The sequence below is a fragment of the Perognathus longimembris genome, chromosome 2, assembly GCF_023159225.1.
Source record: "Perognathus longimembris pacificus isolate PPM17 chromosome 2, ASM2315922v1, whole genome shotgun sequence".
Classification (NCBI taxonomy): Eukaryota; Metazoa; Chordata; class Mammalia; order Rodentia; family Heteromyidae; genus Perognathus; species Perognathus longimembris.
In genome coordinates this window covers 121725530-121734061 of record NC_063162.1, presented here as the reverse complement: position 1 = coordinate 121734061, position 8532 = coordinate 121725530, and the positions used below count along the sequence as shown (strand labels likewise).

The window sequence follows — 8532 nt, the reverse complement described above, 5'->3', positions numbered from 1 at the left end:
CAAAGCTTTATTCTGTGCCAAGCACCAGGTATCTCCGTGACAGGTTCAGGGCCACCTCTGGGGTGAGAGCGAGCCCCGCCTATTCTTTCGGGCTAACTTTTATAGACTGTATCCTTAGGGTTGGGCCTGATTACATACGCGGACCAATGAAGTTGTGCACACCAGTCCACCCTTAGGTGACCAACAAAATTACAGTTGTTGTTTAAATCAGCCTGTCACTTGGCTAAGTTTCGTGGAGCTGTCTTTGGAGGGCTTAGGGCGTATCCACCTGGCCAGACTCATTTAAGCTTTGGGTGCTGTTATGGGGAACTAGCAGGCTTGGGCCTTGGCGGTTTTCTAGGCTTGTTTGTGTAAGGGCACTTCCCCTAAGGCAACATCATTAGCCAGGACTGCCTTAAGTGCTGGGTATGCATGCGATGATTGCTGGGCTGTATTAGGTCCCGCTGGTTAGGTTGAATTAGGTCCTTACAATGACAAAATAAACACCAATGTTATAATATCAGTTTTGGAGAGCCAGTATTATTAATTTATTCCACTCTTATTTCACAAGAAACAGATTTTCAGGTCAGAGTTAGGTCCCTGTTTTTTTTTTTCACATATCTTACATTTTGTAAGCAAGAATATTTTGTTTCTGGAAAATATGCCCTCATTTTCCCACCCAGAATACCAGTCATAAATAATTACCCCCCAAATAAAACATAGTCCCATACAATATTTCATACAGAAATATTTAATACAGTTTTGTTCACACTAGTCAAAATCTGGCAGCAACTTAAATGCACATCAATAAGTGAATAAATGAACAAATTTTGGTGTTTCCATGCAATAGAATACTACTTAAGGAATAAAAGAAACTGGTAATTCATAGAACACAACATGAGTTTATCTCAAAATGTAATTCAGAGTGAAAGATGCCAGACAAAAAGCATATAGTATGATTCTTCTATGTTAAATTCTAGAATTAGAAAGTTGTATGCTGGTGGCTTAAACCTCTAATCTTGGCTACTCAGGTGACAGGTCTGGAGTATAACAGTGTGAGGAAAAGCCTCTGCCAAAAAAAATTATTAGATTCCATCTTTTAATAGCCAAAAAATAAAAAGCAGGGTTAGGGATATGGCTCAAGAAAATACAAGGCCTTGTGTTCAAACCTAGATATGCCACCAATACATACACACACACACAAACACACACACACACACACACACACACACACACACACACACCCCACATACACACATACACTGAGAGAGGGAGCTAGAAGGGGAATAAGGAAAGGGAAGGAAAGAAGAAAGACAAGGGGAAGGGATGAGAGAGGAGGAAAATGGAGAGGATGGGGGAGATATTGGGTCTGCTAAGGAACCAAATGCAAAGAGGCATAAGAAAATACATGAATATATGTTTAACCAAGAACTTAAGAGATATTTTTGTTACTTTGAAAGTCACATACATACACTTATTGTGTTTATTATTAAAATGATTGTTGTTCGTGGTATGCAAATTCTACTTGGATAGATTTTAAGAATCTACATTCAGAGAATAGTTTATATCTATCATTAAGAAACAGTGCTATGACCAAATAAAAATTGACAATCTATGTTATCTGTGTACTCCCCAAAAAGCATTCCTAAGACTAAGACTTGAGTGAACATAGGTTATCCCGGGCTCTCTCCATAATCCACCGATGATAGAGAACTATGGAAATGGAGACGTTATCTAGCAAGATACCATTGTGGGCCTTGGAGCATCAACCCACCACACACACGTGAAAGTCATCCACTTGAGAACATTGACAGCATTGATTGGACACTGTTCCCACCATTGTTGGACGTCTGTTCCTGGACATCTGTAAAGCATTATTGTCTTGGCACTCAGTCTGTTGTGTAAACTTCACTAGATAGAGGAGGCATTTAAAAAAGCAGAAGTTGAACTATTGTGCTCTGAAGTGGTGAAGTTTACAGATACATAGATGGGACCCTTATCAGTGCCCCCTGAAACAATAAAGGAGAAAATAGCTGAAAATGTACACTTTTGTTTCCAAAAACTTTGACATACAGATATTGGATTTTTACAACACTTTTTTTTTTCCAGTCCCGGGGCTTGAACTCAGGGCCTAAGCACTATCTCTAAGCCTCCTTATGCACAAGACTAGGGCTCTACCACTTGAGCCACAGTGCCACTTCCAGTGTTTCCTGAGTAGTTTATTGGAGATGAGAGTCTCATGGACTTTCCTGCCTGGGCTGGCTTCGAATTGTGATCCTCAGTTCTCAGCTTCCTGAGTAGCCAGGATTACAGATGTGAGCCACAGATGCTTGGCTTTGACAACACATTTTTACAACTATAAAGACATAAACCAAAGCATATTTTTAAAAAAAACTTTGACAAAAAATCTGAAAATCAACTTTAAAAGTTCTGACTTTATAGGAAACTGAGATTATATCATTTAAGTGTGTTTAAAAATGTAAATACCATCTGATTATGTCATCACATTAAATACACATCAATATAGAAAGAAGATAAAACAGAAATGAAACTTAGAAATGCCAAATTTTTCTTTGTTCAATGGTCTTTATTTTGACATAGAACTCAGTTTCCCAGGAGCATGTAGCAGCAGCAATACATTTAGGGATAGATATATCATATCTAATACACTTAGCTATTATCCTATCAAACTATTATTCTGAAACAGTAAAACACTAAATGCTATCCAGAGGCCTAAGAGAATGAACTTAAATTCTGACATATGAAATTAAAGAGTTATACTTGTTATTATTATTATTTTTTACTGATGATACAAGTCAGTATCAAATGATGGCCATAAATATTCAGCCTTCAAATATATTTACTTTCCTAAGTAAATATCAGTTCCATACACCTAATCTCCCACACAATACTTTTGATTCACTTTTCTCACTATGTAAATCTATATACAACTTATGTAGATGCATTTACAGTATGCATGTGATGCACACTGATATCCTCAATTATACAGTCAATGGATTATTTCTAGTCCCATCAATTATTACAGCCATCTCATTTTGTGATTTCTAGCACATTTCCTTGATTTCTGACTGCACATTTCTGAGAAAATCAAGTCCAAATCTAATGTCTGTACTCCAACATTTTGTGAAGGTTTTACAAATTAACAGATATAAATTATAAATACTATTATATGATTTTAAATATATTCCAAATATGTTTCCAGATATTTCAATATGAGATAATACTTTAACCATTTATTTTTCAACTTGAATTCAACTGTTAAAAATATATAAAAATTACCATTTTAAAACAAAATAATTCTATAAATGGCAGATGATTACATATAAAATAGTCACATTTAAAGTAATTCTCTATAAATTGTTTAAATTGTCTTCTTATTAAATAAGCTGATTAATTGGTAGCCTTAGTACCATCCATAATTTCATAACTCCTAAATAAATCAACTCTGTTGTTTTGGAAAGTTTAATTTAAAAAACCCTTTTATAAATATAGTAGAGTCCCTTTTCTAAGAAAAAGTAATATATGTATAATTTATTAATTTCTTGGACTTAGTAAAAACCAACTTTGAACCCTTTCTGTATTTACAGATTTTTTGTTAGTCTGCTTAGACATAATTTAGATATAATTTGCTAGACTTAGGCATAAAATTATGATTTCCTCTCTAATTTACAATAATCGGTCAATACAATATACAGTATAGAAGAGTTCTTTATGTTTTTATAAAGTGACATCACAGAGATTAATTTTTCAAATACCACAATAAAGTGACTGTTAGAATAGACCCAAAGAAGTTACATAATTTTTTCAAAATGTAAGTGAATTCTGTTTCCTCCCATTGTTTTCAAAGAGATGGACCCAGGATAGTAATAAATGACAGTCAGGTGTTTAGGTACACATGTATAACTTTCAGTTAATTTCAAAGCAGGCTCTAACATTTTGCTATACAAAAAGTCTTTCTTTTGTTTGTTCGTTCTATTTACCTACTTAATTATTCAAAATAAATAAGGCCTCTCTGACTCCTCTGTTTCTCCTGTATTAAAATCACAGATTTTGCATTTGTAATATACCCTGGTCATATTGATGTTCACTGCCAAAACTTGTGGCAACATGGTCCTTGGTCAGAATCCAAGTCATCATCATCTTTTACTACCTTTATACCTGGTCTTCCTGCATACATCCTACCCCTTTAAGACCCATCTCCACAGAGTAGAGTGGTCCTTTTAGTGTGTCACATCCTAACACTTCCATGCTCAGAATCCACTAAGAATTCCTTTTGTACTAATGAGTAAGGTCAAATTCCTATTTCCTTTCTTAGCTCATTTTGTAAGTTCACTTCAGTGTCTATTCAGTTCCAGCTGCTCCACTCACACACTATGCCAGACCTTGCCCTAGGCACTTAAAATTGTCTGCCTTACCCTTTGAATATTCGTGTTTTACATACCCGTAAGCCCTGGAAACCTTTGAATGTTGCCATAAAATAGAAGAACTGCTTTCCAAATGGCATACATGAAAAATAAATAAACTAATAAATCTCTGTACCCTCTCTCTGTTCTATTTCCTTAATAGAATTTATCCCCACCAGATACAAAATATTTACTAAATGAGTATAGTTTTCTCCCACAGGTTCTAGGCTCACTATGGTCCAGAATTTTGTTTAAGTTTTTCACTGATGTCTCTTTAGGATATCCACAGTGCATTTACTCTATAGTAAATATGCATCAATAAATTAGCATAAAGAAAAATATCGGGTTGGGAGCCTTAAGAGTTTGAATTCTCAAATCCTTTTCTCATTGTAATACATCTACAACTAGGAGCCATAGGATTTTTTAAACTTCTGTGATTTCTCACAATCATTGTGTTGAATGAAGTCCTATACTTACTCACAAACTGAAATTTGTGACTGAGAAAAAATAAAGAGAAGGTAGGGTGAATTGTAAAAATAATTTACTATCACTTCCTTCATAGCTCTAGAAGGCCAAACCATTATTCTCATGATTATTTAAGCCAATATAAAATTATGGAGTTATACTGGATGGAAAGCCTCATAAAGGTCATAACATCCTCAATGCATTTTAATAAGTTACCTTGTGCTCCAATAAAGTTATCTTTACGTTGAAGTTCATTGGTTTCATACCATTCTTCCCTGCAACTTCCACTAGTCATAGGTCAACAAGTTCCCAAAAGTGAGTGAAAAAATTAAATTCATTCACGTAATTGTGAGGAAATTATGATTTTACATTTCTATAGCTTAATTGTTATCTGAAGCTTAAATACTGCCATATGGAGAACCTTACAATCTCACACAATTGAGGCCAATTTTAGTTTGTCTAGTGCTAACCTGTTAACCAAAGTTGCTTAAAACTTTCACAAGTCAGGTGTTGCCACCTGATTTTCTTACACTGTGATCATAGTGGCCTCTGCTGGAAGCCACAACCCCTCTGGTCTCTGCTAGGGAAGCTGTTAGATCATTCTTGCATGCTGTTCACCCAAATTCAAGACCTTGTGGTGACACTAGGCTCTCAAACATGTTTACAATTTACACCACTCTTTCAAGCAACAGAAAACTTTCTGCTTGTCTCATGAGTCTTTTTCACCCTATTCTTCACACCCTAAATACTCCATAAACACACCTCAGCTCTTTTACAGGGCTTGCTGCATCCCGAGATTCATCTCCAAAGAGAAGATCCTTCTGTTCCTAGATTCCTAAACCCCAAGAGTCAAAGCTCTCTCACAGGAACATATCACCATTCATCATCCCGCCTGCAAATGGTAAATTCCTGTTTTTATTAATGTGAATAAGAAGCACCCCATATTATGTGTAATAAAGGAGCAGGTCTGTATGATTTCAACTTTTCCAAACAATCACTGTTAAATATGTTGAATATGTGCCCTCTTCCATTCAGGCTTCTCTCTTAGTAACAGAAATGAAGCTACAAGAACACAAAGCAACAAATCACTTTTGCCTAAAATTATAAGCGCTGACAAATTCAGAAAAAGTATCTCACCGTGTATATTTCCTTGTTTGTTTTTGGCTCCCCTGAGGAAGAAGCCTCCCTGTGAACAGTTGTGCTGATCCAAATGTGCACTCAGGGAGGCGCCTACTTTCAAAGATTCCACTAAAAGTGATATGAATAATACTTGAAAATGTTTACAGGATCACACGTGTTATTTTCAATTATGAATTGCATTATCCCTAACTCCAAAAATAACACAAAGAGTTCACATGCTATAAAGGACAGTATGAGCTTGATTCTAGTAATAAAACAATGGAGTACAACTTGCCTTCACACTATGATTTCCTAAATGCTGATTCTGAACATCAACAAAACATAAACAAATAAGTAAAAATAAATAACAAGTATACTCATAGTCAGAGAGTCACCTAGCTCATTACAACCCTTGTTTCTATGTATAGAGCTGGGTTTCTAAGAAACTTGAGAGAGTGAAACAAGGAAATGCAGAGAATCTTTGTGTTGATTTTAAGAATAGGATATTGCAAGAAAGACAAAGAATGTCAACAGAGAGAATTGAGAAATACTTTGAGCTTTTCCTGATGATTCCACTGTATTTTTGGTTGTGCCACTATAACAATACTTTAATCAGAGCCTATAACAGAAATGCAGAAAGTTGTATATGGAATGATATAAAACTGTGAATGGAGCCAATACTAAAGTTACCTGAATCATTTTTGAGGGAAACTGAAGTCATATTGCTGAAAATTTCCTAAACATGCACTAGTAGAGTCTTGGAGTGAGATAATTCAGGAGTATATTATAGTTCTATTCATCTCTGACCTACAAGTCTCATATTTACCAATCCTGAAGACACCACTAACCTCAAATTAGAAAGGAGTTCATAGACAGTGGTTTGGAGAACAGCCCTGACTGCCACAGCAGTAGATGAGCAGGGGCAATTGGAGTTAGGTTTTGTCTGAGCAGGGAACAAACCTAGAATTTGTCATGGCATTCTGAGAGGTCATGAACAAACAGAAGAAACAGAAAACACCTCAAGAAAAGTAGATGGTTGTATTAATTATTCACCTCTGTTTTCTGTGTGGTATTTTGCCTATATTCATAGTATACATGCTATTTTGGTTAGTATTGTCTGAACAAAAACGGCATGTAGTGTTTTTTAACAATGAGATTTGGAGTATTTTTTTTCATTTCATAATTTCCTTTATTTTTACAAAGTACACCATGATAAAACTTGACAGGCTACTGGTGTGCATAGTCTTTTAGCCTTACTTAGGCTGACCAAATGCACCCCAGTACAGACTGTGCTGCTGCTTACAGAGGAAGCTGTCATGATTTTAGCATCGCATCCCTAAACTGAGACGATACTCAGGAACCAGTTTAGAAAATGGCAATAGAAAGACTGCGGTGAGCAGAAAAAGCTCTGTGCTGGGCGGGGTCGCCACATATCCAGGTCCTCACTGCCACAGGTCTTCAGTGCGGTCAAACTTAAACACCAGCCCTCTCCAAAGAAGATGAAGGCATTCTGGAAAAACATAGCAATTCCAGGGTACACTATTTTTTTTTTCCTTTGCAACATAACCTCCAAAGAGAATCCACATAGAAGCAATCAGAGATACAAAGGCCAACATGAAACCAAGGAACAGCCAGATGCGAGCACCTGTTTGGCCCAGACAGCCTTCACTGTAACTATCACCCCGGACTTGGCCATTTGATACTGCATTAATCCAGAACCCTGGCAGCAATGGAAGCAATGGTATTCCGCTTTTCCGCCCAGTCAATGCATTCTGAGCACGGCCAGCCTTCTAGAAATCCAGACATGCTTTTGGATCACTTCAAGATAAACCAAGCACAGCCAAATAAAGCCAAAAACTTCCGTTTACTTGCTGCAAAGCAGACTTGGATTCGTGCAGCCGGGCCAGTGCAGTAGATCTGGATGCACGAGCGGTGGCACCTGGTGCCGCCTCACATTCCCCAACTTCAGCCAAGAAAAATTGGCGTATTTTTTTTTAAGTTAGGAGGCATAGTTTTAAACAGTCAATCTCTGGAATCTAAAGATAGAATTTGCCTCCTAAACTGTCAAGTAAGATATGCTAATATTGACAGTGTGTGTGTGTGTGTGTGTGTGTGTGTGTGTGTGTGTGTGTGTGTGTGTGTGTGTAGGCATTAGTCTCAAGCTCTTCATTAGGAATGTAAAAATGCCTACCTCAGAACTATGATGTTTAAGTAAGAGAATCTACTTAGCATATGCAAGGCTCATCTTTTATCATTGATGTTCATCCCTTTGTCTTCTGAGTAAAAGGAAGTCAGAACAACAATTTCTTACCTCTCTTTTAAGTTCATGAAACATTTTCAATCTACTCAGTAGATATTACTTTACTACTTTACATTTACTTTACATTTCTACTAAATATCATTAGAAAATGAAAAGCTAGGGCTGGGAATATGGACTAGTGGTAAAGTGATTGCCTCGCATATATGAAGGCCTGTGTTCGATTCCTCAGCACCACATATATAAAAAAAAAAGCCGGAGCTGTGTCTCAAGTGGTTGAGTGCTAGC

General features: G+C 36.5%; 1 pseudogene; it reads right to left on the bottom strand.

Annotated features, from left to right (window-relative positions):
• Positions 1–7412: 7412 nt before the first annotated feature.
• LOC125345848 lies at positions 7413–7959 on the bottom strand (annotated as a pseudogene).
• Between the last annotated feature and the right edge of the window lie 573 nt (positions 7960–8532).